Below are 21,660 nucleotides of genomic sequence, written 5' to 3' on the forward strand. Positions count from 1 at the left end.
GGCCAAATGTTAGCATATTTATTAGCTAATGAAATTATTTTGTAGGATTTAGGGTTACGTTCGAAAAAGCCCCTTTCATGACTTACACTTCGAATGCATGGTAGCTATTTCCAAATGCTATATTGCATGCCAGCCTTCTTTGTTTAGTGGATTTGGGGACATTTACCCTAGATACATTTGCTAAACTCATCAGACCCATCAAACCTATACATCTTGTAAAAGTGAACATATTGTTTGAAAAATGTTAAGAATTAATAAATAATAAATCTCACGTTTATGTCACTTGTACACATGTTTTCTACATTTTACAGTAGGAAGCATTCAAACTGTGCTGACATTTTTCCTGTAGGCTAAACTTTAGATTCAGTCTTTTTTGCTTCTGAGTTAGCATGATGTATCCATTCCATAGCTACATCTACTAAAGACCGTGTTGTGGGGCTGTTTTTTCTAATTCTCCAACATCTGTTTGACACTGAAATGAGTGTTGAGTGGTGACATGAATTATAGCTCCTAGGTGAGTGTGCAAATACCTGGAAAACATGACCTTTGTTGTTTTCAAACTCCTCTTGAACGCCATCTCATCTTAAATGTACTATCTCATCCACAGATTCACTTTTAGAGGAATGGTTTCGTTTAGTAGAAGACAAATCTTCAAAAAACATTAATAAACACTGTTTATTCTAAAAGCCAAATTCCTTTTGCTGTTTTATTTCAGAAAACCTGGCTGTGTGTGTGTGTGTGTGTGTGTGTGTGTGTGTGTTTATGTGTGTGTGTACACATCTAAATAAACAATATGTTGTAAATATCTCCACCTCTTGCTGGACTTTTCTCCTGAGTCCAGTCCTAATTTAATTTTTCACCTTTTTTCAGGTTCTAGTAAGCGTCGCAGGAAGCAGGATCAGTGCTGCAGTCACCTGAACTCCCTCTCAGCCATCAAGTACGCAATCATTTCCCTGTACATCCTGGTTCTGCTCACTATCTTCGGACTCTGCCTGGCAGGTAGGATGTGTGTGAGTGGATTTAACCGTGTTGTTATTTGAGGAGCAGATGACTTATTTCTCTGTGAACTGTATGTCTTTGATGATCTTAAAACACTTTTTTGATCCCCATTGGAAATTGTGGTGTTTGGGGATCACTGAAAATATTAAAAATTAATTATTTTACCACGTTTGGATGCTTTTAGGGGCCCAACAAACATTTATCACGACATACAAAAAGTTAGGACAAAACTTAAATAAAATAAATAAATTTTGTTTATAGGTTGCAAAAATCTTTTTGATTTGTTCAAAACAGTTTCTGGAGCTGAAATTATTTTTAAAACACTGTCAGTTAACATACATTATTATGAAAACTTTGTGTTCATATTTGTGGATCTTGACCTTCTTCCGCATATTGCCTTCCGTTTAATGTTTGCTGGTAATGAAAATAATGAATTACAACCCACTGTACGTTCACAGTATTTAAGTTGTACAAAACAATAACACTACAGAAAACTATATTTCATAAAATTACATGAGGTGAACCATCAACATATATGCAGCATCTGCAAAAGGAGCTCCACATCATCATGCAAGTATTGCACAGAAAGTGCCTACACAGAAATCAGTGGTTGTATCCCCAGCAATGATGGAGGAGGTGCTGCCAAACGTTTTCTGATTCCTTTGCCCAAGTTGAGCTAAGTCATGAAGACAATATAACATGTTGTGGTTTTATTCTTAATGTTTTGATCAAGTAGAATACTGTTTATATCACACACAGTAGACAGGGTAGTTCATACAGTGTGAATACATCAGCTGTATTCAAACTACCATTCACCTCTTCTACATGACTTTCCTTCATCACTAGTCCAGCTTCAGTCTGAAAGAAAAGAAATAAAAGAAAATAGAGAGTAAGCAAAAGTCATGCTGTTTACTTTACTGTACACATAGAGAAAGAGAGCACGGTGTTCACCTTTTGCTCTGAGCTCTGTTATGGAGATGACATCAGCCATTCCTCAAGGTTGAATTGTAATGAAGGACACGCGCACACACACACATGCACACACGCGCACCACAAAAACCCACTTAGTTATTCGATGGCAACACTCTGGGATGTGGTCTGAAACCTTACTCCCCTTTTAAGCTGTCTGTTCTCGTTTAGCACTGACAATGAACACACACAAACACACACAATGAATATACTATATTTGAAACATCACCAAAACTCCAGTAATATAAAGTTCTGCTGGTGATTTTATAGACTTTTATTCACTTGACAATTTTACAGCTATATCTGTTGAAAAGTTTGTAATATAATGTTTGTCAAATTTCAAACGTAGCTCTGATATCTGTATCTATTTAATGCCACTTCACTCGGTCCTCTGAGATTTTTCTAATCTTGAAATCAGTTTTCCAAGTGCAGCACCTGATTGACCTGTGTCCTTCCTGGTGCTAACGCAGAGCTCTGCACATGTGTGACAGGTTTAAACCTGACACTCACATGTGAAGGTTAGTATGTCACAGCATTTTGGAAGCGTGACAAGCTTGACCTTTTATTTAGAGAGCCACATAAAAGGCAGAGAAGAGATAAAGCGTGACGGTGGCTGGCGTCTTTGAACTCCATGGTTCATGAACTCCCCTTACGCACTGCTATGTGTGTGAGAGTGCCAGGTTTCAATCTGCACAGGATTTCATTATACAGACTGTTTTAAACAAGCACTTCTCAGGGTGACAAATAAACAGCACCACCTTTTAGTCTGATTCATGAGTTGGCATCACAATTGATTTTCTAGGAGATCAAGGCTGTGATAATTTGGTTTATGCAGTCTGTGAGGGTTCAGCTTTCAGCATTCACCATCTTTTACTGAAGACAGTAAACTGGTTTTGACCAGTTGACTGCTAGAAAAGTACAGGAAGTGGGATTTTGTGATTAAATCACAATCAGTTGGTTGACTGGATTTTGCATTTTAAGCCTTATGGTATCCTTACTGTGAGCAAACTGTAAGCAAACTGAATCAGCAGACTTTTACAGCAGTAGTTTGAGGAAATAGTTCTAGGTTGATGAAGATGTACAGTATATGCATTACATACTGGTATTGCCTTGTACCACATACAGGTGGAGATAAGGGGTGGTTGGTGGTGGGTGTGTGTGTGTGTGACTTTGTCCTCTGCATATAGACAGTATGTATGCTGCTGCTAGCACACACTCAACCTGTTTCTACCAACTGGGAAGGAAAAGGCAAAGCCCACCTACACCTTCACCTTTACTTTATATAACCGTGTTTACAATTGCAAACATTTGTTGTTGGAACTGTCAGGTGATGCAGCAAGTTGGTCCAAAGCATTGTTGGCCACTGAACATAACTAACTTTAAAGAGGTGGTATTATGCTCATTTTCAGTTTCAAAATCTTAATTAGGGGTTGTACCAGAACAGGTTTACATGGTTTAATTTTCAAAAAACACCGTGTTTTTCTCATACTGCACATTGCTGCAGCTCCTCTTGTCACCCTGTGTGTTGTACGCTCAGCTCTTGAGCTACAGAGTGATGCATCTTATTGTACAAAATCTTTGTTGGGAGTTGCACATGCGCAGTTCCCAGGTAAGGACTACTAGCCAATCAGAAGCAGAGGGTGGGTCACAAGAAACAAATTAGTGTGATCCAAATCAAAGTCGCTTCAGACTGCGACCGTAACCTAGCAGATGGTATAAGTTGTTTATTTTAAATATAATTCACAACCAATAAAGCATACTTACAGGTTGTGATTGTGAATTTCCAGGCTCAGACAGAGTCGGAGTTGCATCGTCTTTTAGGACTAAACGTTGAACTGTTGCCGGTGTTCTGACGATCTATGCTGCCTTGCCAAAAAATGCTACCATAGCGCAAATCGATAGACTCGACTCTACTCGGCCCTGCTCCGTTTTCCATTGCAGATAGTACCCAGAGATCGTACGTAGCTTGTTGTCATAGCGATGACACACACAACTGCCGCGACGTAATGTTCAATGCGACACACACACCAGCGATTCACACAGCTTTCTCTTTTTTAAGTTAAAACATTTCAACATTCCTCAGAATGTAAAGACTGATAAGCGGTATGAAAACCTTCCAGCTGTGTTTTCCTCTGCCGTTGTTGCTGCAGCGGTCTGTGTGACGGCGGGAGCAGAGGGCTCTGTGAGCGGGCGGCTGGCCGGCCTCACACGCTCCTCCCACGGGTTGGCGCAGGCATCTGCCGCAGCCACTCACAGATCTCCACAAGTCAGAAAATATTCAAGCACGTTTTTGTTCCGCCGTCACTTCTCGTAAAACTGTCAATAATCGAAATCTACACAGCTGATTTCTCACCTCAGAAATTCTCAGAAGTGGATTTAGTGATGAAATTCCATACGAAAACTGTAAAATATAAAGCCTCCTGTTGCTGGCCTCTGTCTGGTGCACGCAATGATGATGCAGTGAATAGTGACGATTCTCTCTGACCAATCAGCAGTCTATAATGTTTTCACCTTACATTTTAGTTTCCCTCAGCTCGCTTGGAACCTCGACGGAGGTGAGGTGATACGAAAAAAAGTACCTGGAAGCAGGTACAGGTACAACATTTCTACAATGGAAAACCAAACAAAGGCGAGTCGAGCCAAAGGGCCTCCGCTCAGACTAGCTTGGTTTGAGGACGTGCCTGACCCCCGCTAGCCGCTTGGCAAGCTTTATGACGCATTTTCATTTTGACGTCACAAGTAAAGGAAGTGCAGGTCTGGACTACAAATGAGCTGTTTTCAAGCGGTTCAGAGCAGAGCTTTCTGTGGGAGGTGGGAACTCCCTTTGGGCTGGACTTTGAGCTTTTTCACTTTGCAAACCTGATACATGCACAAAAAAGAGATATAACTCAATAAAGGAGAGGGAAAAAGCCAAAATGCATAATACAACCACTTTAAAACTTTAAAAAATGCTGGAACTTATTGTCTCTGTTAGTCATCACTGATGAACTGTGCTGCAAGCTTGTTTTCACCAGTCACAGCAGGTCATACTACAGGTACAGCAGCAAACATGATGGTAAGCAGTAAGAAAAAAATACTGCAGCAGACAAAGCCAGTCAAAACATCTTGAACATGGCTTATGGCATAATGTGTGGTTTTAAAGGCACACTTGTCTGTACTGTTATCAGTCTCAATTGGGATTGATCAGCATAGCAATAGACTGTCAGCCAAAATACTTATTGAATCTAATATTTTGGTCGGCTTTAGACAAAGGACCTGGTGAGCTTGAAACTATCTCTAAGTTATTCTTGAAGCTTGTTCATTTTTGACCATCTCAATTAAAGTTCCACTCACTTATTTCATTCTCACTGAAATAGTTTAGTCAAGTACCTCTAAGTTAACCTTGTTGTTTTTAATCATGACCTCATGTTCAAGTTAGACCTGAAGAGTGAAAATTGAGAGTTGCGTAGGATTTAAAGCTTGGGACCCAAGGTAAAACCTTCCATGTTTTAGCTTTGAACTTTTAAAGGATGAGTGACTTGCTCAGGGACCAATCACTGGTACATTACCTAAACATTTCCCTAGCTGCAAAAAGAGGGGGGAAAAGGGAAACCACCAAGTCCCAAACCGTTTACTAATATCCAAAGCTACATTTGGAGGCATCACATGTCTCAGTGATTGGCACAAAATAAGTGAAACTGTAATGTGGAAATTTGGACTTGTGAGTTATGGAAATTAGCATTAGCTGTTGTTATTTCATATCACTCAGTGGCGTAATACATTCCAGCGTCTTACACTGCTGCTGTTCCTCCTCCTCCTCCTAGTTCATTTGGAAAAACCCTGGCGTGATGCCACAGTAGCCTCCTGGCCAAGTGTGTGTGTGTGTGTGTGTGTGTGTGTGTGCTTTGGAGGTGTGTCAGACTTCATTGCTGTTACCTTCTGCGAACCTTGCTGTGGCCTCCTTGTAAATGTCAACTAGGTTATTAAAGGAGAGCAAGACAAAGAGAGGCTGATAGAGACAGAGAGAAGGAAAGAATTTGGAAGGACAGAAGAATTAAGGAAGATAGAGTTAGAAAGTGAAGTGACAGACCCAGAAACAGGTTTAAGAGCTGTCTGGCTTCAGACCAGCAGGAACCTGGAGGAATCAACTATTCTCACTAATCCTAATTTCATTTCAAGATCTCCTCTCCCCCGAGCTACCCACTCATGCCGTAACCACTCGGCTGATGCCATTAAATGGATGTATCTGTGCGCAATACATGCACAGAGATGTAGTTAAAAGTTTGGAACTGCTTCGTGGTCGTCACAGAGGTATTTGGTTATTTTAGGCTTTTAGATGAGGTTGTTTTAGAAAAGCGATCAAACAGGGCTTTTCAACCGGCCTCTCTTTAAATTAAATGCTGGCCATCCAAAAGCTAAGTGGCTCCAGCATAACTGCACAGGAGGCCCCTTCGACTCATGCACACACAGATTCATGTGAAGCGAGTGCACGCACATTTACAACGCCTGCCAGTTTTCCGATGCAAACACAGATGCAACTCTGTGTTATCCACATTTGCTTTTTGTTTGAATTCTCACTAGACTGACTTTTTGTTTTTTTTTCCAGTTCTTACATTGGCCTACTCCCAACTTTGGAGATTGGCCTACATCTCCTATGGATTCAAAGACATTCATATTTCATTGCTAGCAGGATCATGAAGCCTCATCTTTGGCTGAAAACATCTGCATTCATGGCATAAGGATAATATAGTATTTTCTGTGTCAGTGCATCTGATCCTAAATCGTAGTTTGGAACAAGTGAAGGGGGAAGAGTGATAAACAGAAAGTGAGATGGATAAAACCAAAATGACGGGGGATGAAAGAACCATGAATCCTGCTCCATTCATCATTATATTAAGAACTGCTTTATCAATCCAATATTTCAATAAGCGTATCTCCATGCAGATAGGATAACAGCTCTGATCAGGAGACTTGGTCGCACACAAAAAGCTCACATGTTCAATTCTGAACCAAGCCTGCTGAAATGTCTCTGAGCCAGAATTCAGACTTTTATCATCTCAGAGGCGCCTGCTGGAGAAACTTTTGTCTTTGGCTGACACAGCTCAAGAGGAGGACCAGTACTTAAGAGGCAAGTTTTGTCTTTTTAGCATGAAAGCTGCACTAGACAATTGTGCAAGTTGGCCAGCCCAAATGGTGACATGATGTAACTTTTGAGGACTTTATTTCCCGGAAACCCTGTGGGCTGTACGTACATAAGTATGTACCCAAGTGAGAACAGTTTTACTCTTTACTCAGACACAGACAAAGTAGAATGCTTTCTCATGACATCTCATGAGCCTGAAACTTACATTGAGTGTGTCATTTATATGCCTTGGTCTGATTGAGCAGTTATTTGTTCCTGTTGCTGATACACAGAAAATTTCCATGCATTATGTTCTTTCTTAAAGTCCTGTTAGCTCGGTAAAGTTATATCGTAGTGAATGGTGAAGCTGTGACAATTGACCCTCCACGCCCCCCTTTGTTACTGTTGCTAAATCCGGCAAACTGTCAGAATTTTAGCATGCCGATGTACATGTGAGATGTGGGCCAAGTTGAGAAAAGTTTAAAAAAATTTAGAGTTTAGAGTATTACATGTGTATCGCATGTGTGCGAATTAAAGAGTTGAACTTTTCTCAACTTTTCTAAAAAGAAACCAGATGCAATGTGTTTTGTCTAAAGCCGCTTTTCTGTTGTCTCTCCATTTACAGTACATAATGCCAAATTAATCTGCAGCAGAATAGAGTATAATAGAGTATATTTGAGAAAGTTCCTAAGCTCTTTCAAATGATTGTGATTGATGAGTACACAAAGTATTAAAACAGCTTAGTTTGCAGATAAGACACTGTAAAACATTACTGCGTGCACAAAGAGTAGCGAGGTAGACATTGGACTTTTTAAAAAAATATTTACCTGTACATAACTAGACATTTAAAAATTCTGTAAGAATCAAGCCTTCTTTATGATAATTGAATTGTGTGGTGCATCAGTTATCTGTGTTAGTCCTGTACCCTAAAGTAGGCAAAGGTGCAAAGGAAGATCAGAAATACTCCAGTTTAAGACTCTTTAATAACCACACACAAATTTTCTGGTATTTTTATTTTGGGTCCTAACCATAGATCCCTCAAGAACCCTCTTTTCTCTGTGTAGGGCTGGGATGTTTTTGGTTGCATTTTGGCCAGACATTGCTTCAAATACCTTGTGTTACATCTGGAGCCAGTTCTCAGAATAACAGGTTGTGTAAAACACCCAACAAACACATAAAATAGCCAGAGACTGGCCCATATACGGCCTTGCAGACAGAGAGCTTTGACTGCCTAGGTGTTGAGGACAGGAGGTTTAAGCAGGATTTACACATTTTGTATTTGTGTTTGAGTCAAATGGTGATCTAGTAGTCTATTACCAACCTATCATCATCACCACACAGTCATGCAAAATATGAAAAACTGGTGTATTTTGGTCCTGCGAGTAGAATTAGTTCAGTAATTTACATCCACCTGCCATTTATACAGTATATCCTCAAAAGAAAGTCTAGGTTTTACAGACAGCTGTAGTATTTTACAGGTATGATTGAGGACATGAGCCAGTGATGTTTACAGGGTTATTTTCCTCCCAAATGCCACAGATCTCAAAACACGGTCTACATGCCTCTCATCAACTTAAACTGTAGGTGCATCTGAGTCATGTTTTCCAGTTGGAGCAACCATGTAGCTTACAGGTTTGGCATGGTTGTGCTCTTTTCCTGAGCCATATAATTGCTGGAAAACATGATGGTGGGTTTGTTATTCTTCTTTTAAGCCATGAAAACCTTTTGAGCTTGAGTTTGTGTCTTTTAGTGATAGGTAACAGGCATGTTATTGCCAAGCACAAGTAGGCAATAGGCCCTGGGCCCTGAAACAGCATGGGGTTATTTTGGTCTCTGGCCTTTGTAGGGTTTGGTCATGCATTTGTTTTCATAATTATGTTTGTGTTTTACATAAACTTTTCCAGCTACAACTGAAAATATTTTGGTTGTAACGAACTCAGATTATTCATAGTTCACTATTTTGGCACAAGCAGTAGGTTTCAGTTGAACATTATGGGACAGATTTACTAAAGGTTTGCGTGAGTAAAAATGTTTGCAAACTTGATATCACTAGCAAATTAACACGTAAGCTGATCTACTAACGGTGTGCACGCAGAATGACGTCGTTCAAAAGTGCAAGATAGCACCTGTTGTTCATTTACTACTTTTGCCATAATAAATATACAATTTGTGGCGTTTCAATTTTATTGTGAAAAGTAATGGGATACTAACATGAAAATACCTTTTATTTACTACACGCAATGTGATCTAGCAAGCCTAAAAGCAATTTCATGTGAGTCAATACGTTTGAAAGGAAGGTGCAAACCACCAAGTGTTGCACAGAGATGGCTGCTGTTATTGTTGCGAGGAGACACAGCCGTAATGAAAGAAGACATAGAGAAATTTAAAATATTAATAATATTATGATATTCTATATCCAATATTGAAATAAAATTATTTTATTTATTCGATGAACTATATGAATTGAATAGATTTATTTTTTTTTTTTTTTAATACAATTAAACATTTGTATTTGTAAATCCGGCCATAAGTTCCTACAGCAACCACTACTGACAGTGTTTCATGGAGACCAGTGCTGTGTCTTAATCAAGCGTGATCAATCTCCGAGTCTGAAAAAATTTGCTAAAAGAAGTTAGGTTCCATTAGAAATAATGGTAAAATGACCCTACCTCTCATTACCCCAGTAAACACTTTCATAATGAGTTTATGGTCTCAATCGCTAGTTTCAGGTCTTCTTCAATACAACATGATGTTCATTTAGTAAAGTATGGTCCCATTTAGAGGAAAATAGACCATAAAGTAAATGCAAATGCTCCGTACTTGTATAGCGCCTTTCTAGTCTTTTCGACCACTCAAAGCGCTTTTACACTACATCTGCATTCACCAGTCACACACATTCATACACTGAGCCTAAGTGCTCAAACAGAAACTAACATTCACACTCACTCATACACTGGCGGAATAGCCACCAGGGGCAATTCGGGGTTCAGTATCTTGCCCAAGGACACTTTGACACGCAACCAGGGGGAGCCAGGGATTGAACTGCCGACCTTCCGATTAACAGCCAACGCTCTACCTCCTGAGCCACAGCCGCCCCAAAAAATAAAGCAGAGTATGCTTTAGGGCGGGACTTCCTTTTGATTGACAAGTCACTACCATGGCAACCTGTCCATCAGGCTAGAGTGACTCATACATACAAGCAACATATATACACACATACATAGTTGCAAAAATCAAGATGGCGACGGCCAACCTGCCAAACAGGCTTCAAAACGGCATTCCACAAACCAACGGGTGACATCACAATTACTACGTCCACTTCTTTTATACCATCTATGGTCTTAAAGGTTCAGTGTGTAATATTTCTGAGGATCTATTGACAGAAATGCAATATAAGATCCATAACTATGTTTTCAGTGGTGTATAAACATACACCACTTACATAATGAACCATTTTTATTTTTACTATATACTACTATATATATATTTTACTACTATTACTTTTTATTACCTTAGAATGAGACATTCTCTCTCTCTCTCTCTCTCTCTCTCTCCCCCCCTCCCTCCAACGCTCTGTTTTGGCTTTGTATGTTAGGTTGTGAGAATCAGCTGATCACTAATTGGCAATAAAACGGCAGCTTCCAGCATCGAAACTCAGATCAGCCAGCTAAACTTTTACTGCGCTGGTAGAAAAAATATGTAGTTGGATTGTAACTTCATGTAGTTCTTCTCCAGCCTCTGTTATGGCTTTGTTACGTGGACAGAAATGCGCCGTTACCTTCCTGAGACAAACAGCTGATGAATATTATTGGTAATGAAACGATAACAGCAGGGAAGCTCAGAACAGCAGCTAAACTTCACATTTTACTGCCCTGGTAGAAAACATGTATTTCTTTTTACTGCTAATGGTGATATATAACAAGACCGTGTGCCTATCAAGTGACCAATAATAAATAGTTTCCGAATTTGCATTAAAAAAATGTTATTGGATAATGCGTCCCACTGTGCACACAAATATGTAATTTGTACTTTCACATGCTAAATGCCCATTAAAACGTTGCACCGTTTTACCACAAGCTGAAATTATGTCTGTGAGTACTACTTTTTGTTTCTGTTGTATTTCAAAAAATTCAAAAGACATTTTGGTAATATTTGCAGATTGCTTATCTAATTAAGCAAAGTGAGAGGAGCCTTGATCCTCACCTGACTATGCCTTTGTAAACTTCATGTATTATGTGGTTTATAATGGACTGTGGTGCAGAAACAGTGAGTGCTTACATTGTCCTGTTATCTGTCAGTGGTCATACTTGATGCACTAGATGTGATAGTGTTTGAAATGTTCTCCATTTACTTTGGTATGTTAGTCCAGATGAGCCAACCCTCCCAAGATGTAAAATAATGTATTACAGGAGTATGAGACATCATGTAGCACTTCATTTCTTCATGTGACCTCATTTCTTGACTAGCAATCCCTTTTATCTCATAGAGGACATCTTTTGTCGTATCGAGTAGCTATACTGCTCGCTTGGGTAGGGGAGTGGGGGTGCCATTCGCCACCCTCACCACTAGATGTCACTAGAACTTACACACTGAACCTTTAATTCACAATATAGCCATACATATTTTTGCTATTCTGAGTGCACAGGTGCTAGAACTATGGCAAAATGCAGTGCACTATGAGTTCCCCTGTCATGTACTCATAATGGTCAAAAAGTTGAGTGTGTGTTTTGTTCCTGCTAAGTACCACTATACCATTGTCGGATAAAAGCCATCAGCTTATAGGGTTAATTTTCCGGTAATGTCACGTTGCAATTTGCCATTAAGAAGAAGAAGAATTGGTCAAATGTTCGCCATTTCTGTCAACATTTGAGATAATACTACCCTATTGAAATTTACACACTACAAAGTAAGTACATAGTGTATGAGCCTGGTCTTTTTTGTTACAAATTTTTTCCTCACTTCATATGTTGTTAATATACAAAACATAGGTAATATAATTGTTGACATTTATAACCTATTAGGCAAACAAGCTTTTAAAATCTTGCAGAAAGTGCAGGCAAGGGTGTACACAATCCTAATTTTTGTTTGTCTGAGGATCAAAGACTTTCACCACTTTCAGCAAATTCTGTAATTGTATTTTTGGTCCACCCCTAAAAGATTGTTGCTAAACAGGATTCTTTCTCTCACATAAGAAAACTCCAACTCTTAGGTCTGTGGGACACCAGCGAGGCAGAGGACATTGGCATACCTTAGCATTAGAAAAACAGTGACAAGCTAATTTTACCAAAACCACAACCTTAAGGTTACATTAACTCCTTTGAGGTTATTTAAGAAAGCACACATGCTTTCACAACATGATACAAGATAAAAACCAGTGTTGAATGTGGACCATATGTGTCTAGCTAAGTTTGTCCATATAAAACCTTTCGTGGGTAAATCTGACACCACAGAGTGCCACTCCTAACTACTTTAAAGAAAAACTTTAAAGCTCTTTAACCACACCCATGTGAATATTGTGCTGAAGATGAGGTGTTTCTGATCTCGGTCTGGTTATGTTCAACTTGGGTGAGAAATTCCTTGCCCAAACACACTTTGCCTGCAGGAGAGTAAATCATCCATCACAGACCCAGAACACATGCCAAAAGAGACACACTTGCTTTTATATCCATGTACATGCAGAGGCACAGAAATGGACATACATCTTCATATATATCTTGAGAAATGCAAGTAAGATTGCAAATAAAATACAATATAAATCCAAATAATATTTGGACACAAAGAGACACATGCATGTACAGATGATGAGCACATGAACGCAAAGACACCCACATACTCACAAATACATAAACAGACAAAGATGTACATTTACACGTGCTTATACACACAGTGCATATACTCGGACACAGTCACAAACATGTACACAAACAGCATACATTTGCATACTGACAAGTACACAACACAAAGAAAGACGTTAATACACACATGCATTCCCATAGACACGAGAACACACACATACATGCATACATACATACATACATACATACATGTGCACATACATGCATAATGCACACATTTAGAGACAAGCAGAGCCATAAACCACATACAGGTCTGCATGCACATACACATCAGGACATGTATGTCACATGTACACACAGCCCCTAGGCCCCTAAATTGACTCTGAGAACATAAAGCCTTTTCTGAGGAGTTTCTGTGCTGTGGCCATGGTGCTTTCTGGAGTCCAGTGTCCCCAATAGGAGACGCATCATAAGAGGAGCGCACACACACAGACAGAGAAAAGTCAGTCCTTCATTATTCAACAAGAGAGGTCCCAAAAGTCAATGCACAGCCTCATTCAGGCTGTCAAACACAGGTCATTAACATGCCAAGACTAATTGGACCAGACCTCATTCATTCTCTCTCTCTCTCTCTGTCTCTGTCTCTGTCTCTCTCTCTCTCTCTCTCTCTCTCTCTCTCTCTCTCTGTCTGTGTGTGTTCCCTCAGAATTTTTATGTCATCGTGGGGCAGAAAACCTTGCAATGACTACAGATAGATTGCCATAATTAGAGCAAGCGGTGTCATAATGGTTGTGTGGTTGCCTAACCTATTTCTGTCAGTAGAGAACAACAACAACAACAACTCGCTAAATTCCAATAAATCTCTCAGATACTATGTGGATCATTTATATTCTAAAGAGTTTGTGTTTTCAGGCTGACTGCATATGAACAAAGTCACATTCTCTTTTTTTGTGCTGGAGTGAAAGAAAGTTTGTTTTCACAACAAAATATATAAAGATACTTGATAAAAACATGTCCCGCTGAGCTATATGTGTCTTCCTCGGGATGAATTGCAATAACATTGGCGATCCCCTGACTTTTCATGTAGCACCATCATCAGGTGAAGAATTTAATTTGTCCAATAGTTTGGTTCCTGAAAAACTAATGATATTCCCATCAGCCTCAGCTGTACTTGTAAGAAAGCTAACATGTTCACCATCTTACTTTCAATATATTACACTTCTGGTAAGTTTTATAACTTACATGTAGGTGCCTGTGAGCTAAGTGACTCAGGCAACATTGGTACTTACATCTTCATTTCATAAATATCACTTTTAGCTTCTTTCTTGCAGTTTGGTCATTGCTCTCCTGTATAATAATAAAACATATTCTAAAAAAGAGAAAAAGACCTTATCATACAGCTGACACCTTTGCTTTGAAAATAATAAGTTCACACATTCAGTTCAGGTTAAAGCCAGATAAGTTCATGAGATGCAATAAAGTGGAACACTGCAGTGTGTAAATAACTTCCAACACAATTAAAAGCAGCAGGCCTCACTGATACAGCTCTCCATAAACAGCTACAGTGATATTTTTATTTTTTTATTTTTAATCTGTTGGGGGTGGGTTAAAGCTTCAGGGATTTAAAGAGCACGATAGCAGGCGCCTGAATTAGTCCTTTAAGTGCCTTTGTTCTGTTTTACTAGCAGACTAATTAAGCAACAACAGATTCAAAACAAAGACTATGGTGACACACACACACACACTGCATTTCATCTAGCTAACTGTGGTTCTTGAGCTCAATGAAGTCCAAAGACAGTTACAATGTAAAATTATGAGAGCTGGCGTCTCAGTGCAGAGTGCTAATAAGTTTCCAAATGTGTTTGGTGATGAAAATGTGAGAAAAACAAATACAAAGCAACGGCTTCAAAGTCGTAACCTGCAACTTTTAAATTCATAGAAAAGTCTACTTTGCTGCTCTCTATAGTTGAATGATGCTGTAAAACAAAATGGTGATTAAACATCTGTATCTTATGAAAGACATCTCTTTTCAAATAAATATGCACATCAATTCCCCCGTGACCCTGTACGCAGGATGTGCTTGTATTTTGCCGTTGCTATGTTTGTACTTTTTATGCTGTCTATGGAAAAAGAGAGCAGGAGGAAAGAGAACGTACAGAATACAAGTCCTGCATAGACATGTGAAATAATAGTAAATGTAGTAGTAATGCTACAATTAACAAGAAAACATAATAGTGATAATAATAGGACCATAATAATAATAGTAGCAGCTATGTCGAGCAGGAACATGGTGGCAACCACAGATACAGAGCCTACAGTTCCAGAGGCATAAACACCTGTAGAAAGTGACAGAATGAATAAATGGGATAAGAATGCATACTCAACTCAACTCTCAAAAATGTGATTCAGCCTAGTGTTTTGAAGCACTTGCAGACACGGGTTGAGGCCAAGGTGCAGCAGGAAGAGCAGTTATGCTCCCAACAGTTGGTTACCGAGCACATGAGGTATCCTAGCCGGTCCGGCAGTTTTGTTTCAGGGCCAACGGCAAATGTCCGGGCCAAGACATTGCAGGCACAGTTCTCAAGAAGGTGCAGAATTCAGTGTTTCTTCTGTTCTAACTTTTGTTGCATTACAACTCAGAGCAGGCTTCTTTCAGCAAGTTACTTTCAAAGTTGGCTGGACTCCACCGACTCCGGTACAGGCCGGCAACAGTGCTGCAAGATCATGTTCAATAAACATCAAGACAACATGTGCTGAGAAATGTTGGCTGGATTACTGATTGGTTAAATAGCTGATTAACATTAATCCAGACCTGGCTCAAAAGGAAGAATATAGCACTTAGTTCCCTTAAAAGTGTTCCTTTCACTGTCTGGTTTGGATCTGCCACCAAAAAGGACAGGGACAGACTGCAACGGACAGTCAGGACTGCAGAAAAAATTGTCGGTGACAACCTGCCCTCCAATCAGGACTTATACATTTCCAGAGTCAGAAACCGGCAGGAAACATCACTGCAAATCCGTCTCACCCCGGACACAAACTGTTCCAGCTTCTCCCCTCTGGTAGGCGCTACAGAGCACTGTACACCAAAACCAACAGACCCAGGAACAGTTTCTTCACACAAGCCATCACTCTGATAAACAGCTGACTCTGACTCACAATGTCAGGACCAATTCCTGTGCAATAACCCAGTAACTCTGTCTCCGTTTACTGGTTACCACCTATTATTTATTCTTCATTCTCTCGTTCTCTATTTCAGAGCAATATACCAAATCCACCTACCTCAATTAAATAACACCTGCACATAATACTTATTTATTCCGGTATCCTTTACACTATACTCCATCGCATTGTGTACATGTGTACATGTATGCATGTAGGTATATGTGCATCTGTATATCTCATCCACCTTCGACATGTACATAATAATACATGTCCAGGGTGTACCTCGCCTTTCGCCTGATGTCAGCTGGGATTGGCTCCAGCCCCCCGCGACCCTGTACGCAGGATAAGCGGTTGACGATGGATGGATTATGATGTTAATGAAGATGACGATGATGATGATGATAATAATAATAATTTACTCCTGCATCCTTTGCACTCTGCTCTTTGCACTATTGTCTCAATCTGTCTGTATTCTTTTTGTTTATAGTGTGTATATATGTGTTCTCTATACTGTAGCCTGTGTCTGATTTTATTATTGTATAAGTAAGCACATCACGAGCAATGCGCAATCCTGAGTCAAATTCCTCGTATGTGTACACATACCTGGCAATAAAGCTGATTCTGATTCTTTCAACTTTTATAATAGGCTTCTGGCAAACCTTATCTCAGACCCCATCAGGGAGTAGGAATAAAGAGAGAGCTTAGATGTGCGTATACATGTTCTGTCTCCTGATAAAACTATCAAAGAGAAAATATATGGTTCTTCAAATTTTGCTGTGACTTCGTTATCTTGACAAGACATGTATTCCCCCACTACCCCATGGAATTCCACAGAGTCGTAAACGACACTGCAGTGAGTTTGAAATGTTAGAGACTTTTACTATGATCACTGCATAAGCATTAAGTCTGTGCAAATGTTTCCATCTCTATCATGTTAAATTAACTGTTGCTTCTCAGTGAAGCATGTTAGATTTCATGGCTGAAATGGCCCATGAAGTGAAACGTTTTTACTGCTTTGTTTGTATACATGTTGCAGTTTTGTGTACTTTATGGTTGCTGTAAACCAGTTGAGTTAGGTGGTAAAACTCTGCAGGTTTCATGCATGCAGCAGACAACCTTGTGATTCTCTGAGTAGGAAAGTAATTCAGTACATCAAGATGTTTGTAGGTAAGCAGGTCAGGGAGAAAGAACATAAGTAAAAAGTTAAACTTAAATCAAATCTTTAAACTAGTAAAGTAAAATGTTTTAGAATCTAAGAAATTTTAAATCTTAATTATGTGCAGTAGAGAGTATGCTTTTATGACATTAAAAAAGTCATATTGGGCTTTTTCCCTTCCCTTTATTGCCCCACATGTAGATACTATCTCCCACAGAAAACACTGCTCCTGAAATGCCCGAAAACTGCTCGATTGTAGTCCAGCCTTTACTTCGGTAATCTATTTGTGTCATACTGCTCGCTTAACAGCTAGTGTGGCACGCCCTCAAACGTTAGTCAAATGCATTTGCATTGTAATTGATGTAAATGCAGGTAGTAGAAGGGTCTTGAGAATCAGTTGATCCATTCATTGGAATCCCTCCAATATCACTCCAGGAAACACTCTGACAACGCAACAGGATGGAGAAAGCGGGTACTTCTATTGTACACATACAGAGAGAAACACACACGCCTATTAAGTCATTCAGCCTCTCACAGCAAGAACCTCGCTTTGATGTTTGCCACATCAGACAGGGTCCACGCTTAGAAATCAAACAAACCCCTACGCCATCACCGCTGTCACTTCATTTGGACATTCCTGCAGCTGAGTTACAGCTGGCTGAACTTCATACACACAACCTCCCCCAGAAAGACACTTTAACATGACTGCAGGGAGTAGGGACGTTGTTTTTAAAAATAAGCAAAAAAAATTACACTTGTTTGTCAAAACTCACCATGTTGAATTTCCAGTTTAAACATTTGAGCCAGTTTCAATAAACTAAAGTTCAACAGCTCTGCTTATTTATATATATATATATATATATATATATATATATATATATATATATATATATATATATATATATATATATATTACATCTAGTGTAATTCTGTGGTTTAGCAGTGAGGTGTATGCAGCCACAGCTGCAGAAGCGGGCCTCGTGTGATTGGCGATGACCAGGCATTAACCCATGACAGTGGGTTGCATGCGGAATGGTGTGAACTTGGGTTCATGACCTTGTGCCAAACATGTGGGCTATGTCAAAATAGTACCATCCATCGTCAACCGCTTATCCTGCATACAGGGTCGCGGGGGGCTGGAGCCAATCCCAGCTTACATCGGGCGAAAGGCGGGGTACACCCTGGACAGGTCGCCAGTCCATTGCAGGGCCACACATAGACAGACAACCACTCACACTCACATTCACGCCTAAGGACAATTTAGAGTCACCAATTAACCTAGTCTGCAAGTCTTTGGACGGTGGGAGGAAGCCGGAGAGAACCCACGCAGACACGGGGAAAACATGAACTCCACACAGAAAGGCCAGGGCAACTGTGATTTGAACCCACGACCTTCTTGCTGTGAGGTGACAGCGCTAACCACGGCACCACTGTGCCGCCCGTCAAAATGGTACCATTCCCAGCAAAATAGCTTCAGTAAGTTTTCTTCAGATGGGGCGAAATTGCAGAAAAGAACTTTAAACATGAATACATCACTGTCAAATTGAATTGTGACATGTGTTTATATTAACTGCAAACCAAAGAGATTGTACAGTGGGGCCAAAAAGTATTTAGTCAGCCACTGATTGTGCAAGTTCTCCTACTTAGAAAGATGAGAGATGTCTGTAATTTTCATCATAGGTACATAGGATTTTTAAAGAATTTATTTGTAAATTATGGTGGAAAATAAGTATTTGGTCACCCACAAACAAGCTAGATTTCTGGCTCTCACCGACCTGTAACTTCTTCTTTAAGAAGCTCTTCTGTCCTCCACTCGTATTAATGGCACCTGTTTGAACTCGTTATCTGTATAAAAGACACCACAACCTCAAACAGTCAGACTTCAAACTCAACCATGGCCAAGCCCAAAGAGCTGTCTAAGGACACCGGGAAGAAAATTGTAGCCCTGCACCAGGCTGGGAAGAGTGAATCTACAATAAGCAAGCAGGTTGGTGTGAATAAATCAACTGTGGGAGTAATTGTAAGAAAATGGAAGACCTACAAGACCATTGATAATCTCCCTCGATCTGGGGCTCCACGCTAGATCTCATCCGGTGGGGTCAAAATGATCATGAGAACGGTGAGCAAAAATCCCAAAACTACACGGAGGGATCTGATGAATGACCTGCAGAGAGTTGGACCAAAGTAACAAAGGCTACCATCAGTAACACACTTCGCAGAGAGGGACTCAAATCCTGCAGTGCCAGGCGTGTCCCCCTGCTTAAGCCAGTACATGTCCAGGCCCTGTTTTTCTGCAAAGGGGACAGGAAAACTGATCCGTGTTAAGGGAAGAATGAACGGGGCCATGTTTCGTGAGATTTTAAGCCAAAACCTCCTTCCATCAGTGAGAGCCTTGAAGATGGAATGTGGCCGGGTCTTACAGCATAACAATGATCCCAAACACACCGCTCGGGCAACGAAGGAGTGGCTCCGTAAAAAGCATTTCAAGACCCCATAGAAAATTTGTGGAGGGAGTTGAAAGTCGTATTGCCCAGCGACACCCCCAAAACATCACTGCTCTTGAGGAGATCTGCATGGAGGAATGGGCCAAAATATCAGCTACAGTGTGTGTGCAAACTGATGAAGACTTACAGGAAACGTTTGACCACTGTCATTGCCAACAAAGATTATGTTACAAAGTATTGAGTGAACTTTTGTTATTGACAAAATACTTATTTTTCCCACCATAATTTACAAATAAATTCTTTAAAAATCCTACAATGTGATTTCCTGGATGGTGTTTATTTGTTTTGTCTCTCATAGTTGAAGTGTACCTCCGATAATTACAGACCTCATCTTTCTAAGTAGGAGAACTTGCGCAATCAGTGGCTGACTAAATACTTTTTGGCCCCACTGTATGTGATACTGGTGGTTTACCAGAATTGACACCCCTTTTCCCATAAATCCTGTCTTATTATACCCTCCCCCCTGTTTGGTGTCTCTGTCATCTGAAGAGGATAAACTTATGGCTGGTTACTTTTTCATTGCCTTTTCACTTATTCCACTATATACAGTACAAATAACTCAAACTCTGAAAGCTTTCTCTGTTTGCTCTAGAGGAACAGTGCTCTCCACTTTTCCTGTCAAAGACACCTTAGTGGTACATAGGTGTGACAGAAAGCAAAGTACTTTCCACACAAAACGATATTTAATATTATTTAATTTCTAATTCTAGATTAATTGATTTATATATTTATGTTAACTATTTGGGCGTAGAAGTACTCCACATCAAGCTAACAAACCAACAATCTAACACACTTGTTATGGCTAGCATGTAAGCAAATGATTAGCCTATTTTTCAATATTTATTTGGAAATGTTGTGGATCTGCCCACCTAATGAATGTACAGTAATATTCACTCTCCTTTTAGCTCCAGTTTCTGATCCATATCTGGCTCTTTAGCCTCTAAATGTTAAACTTTATCCACTAGCTAGTGGCTAACTTTGTCTTTTGACTTTTTATAAAAAGCCCTGCAGTGTTGGGTTAATCACTGACCCCTTTATTGCCATAAATATATATTACACATACTTAATTTAATTAATTGTTAATATGAATATAAATTAATATAGCTTTGATTTGGATGTACCATGACACAGAAAATTATGCTGAGAAAGAACAACCCAGTGGTCACATTGGCCTTGATAACACTAAATCCTTATGGCAAGATGTCTTGCAGTCTTCACTTCATAATGAAGAGAAAAGAAAGAGTGCAACATCTTATCATACTCATATGACACCCTTGCTTCAAAAATCCCTGCAGAATAAGTTGTAAATGTGCTGAACTTACATAGCTATGTTTCAAGCCAAATGAGGTCATGAGAGTACTACAGACAAAATACTTTGTTTTTTAAGTCATCCTCTGTTAGCAATAATAACTGTATCTAGTATCCCTCTGGTTGCCAGTCTAGGACTACAATAAAAACAAATAATAAATAATTACACTAAGCAATCAGAGTGCATTGTTGCTGTGCAGCTGGACTGCTAGAGCTGAGCAGTGTGTGATGTGTCTGTTGTGGGTAGTTGTTTGTGTATTGTAGTGTCCAGTATGCGGTGTGATTGTTTTATTATGGTGATTGACCGTGTTTGATTGCAAAGCTGTTTCTGTTGAGCTGTTTCAGATTCAGCACAGACAGGGCTATAAGCAGGAAGCACAGATGTTAGACTTCATTAGGTGGCCAGAAACACGACTACGATGAACTGCAATGTTGCTTCGTGTCTGCTGGATGTAAATAGGAAACTGTTTTCTAACACGATCACCAAATTAACTCTATAATGTGATAATATGCTAATGTTTTGTATCCCTTTCATGGATGTCTTTAAAGAAACATTTTTGTATGCAAATTAGCACATTACCGTAACAACTTTTCCAGCAGGATTAAAATACTTTTCATTAAAAGAATATGCAACATGGATCATCATGTTGGCTTTTGGTGTAATCA

General features: G+C 39.7%; 1 pseudogene; it reads left to right on the forward strand.

The window, feature by feature from the left end:
• LOC119909484 overlaps positions 1 to 21,660 on the forward strand; it is a 47,278-nt pseudogene that overhangs the window by 10,387 nt on the left and 15,231 nt on the right.

This window comes from Micropterus salmoides, unplaced genomic scaffold (assembly GCF_014851395.1).
Source record: "Micropterus salmoides isolate LMB-PRFRI ecotype aquatic unplaced genomic scaffold, ASM1485139v1 Ms_hic_scaffold_18, whole genome shotgun sequence".
NCBI classification, from domain to species: Eukaryota; Metazoa; Chordata; class Actinopteri; order Centrarchiformes; family Centrarchidae; genus Micropterus; species Micropterus salmoides.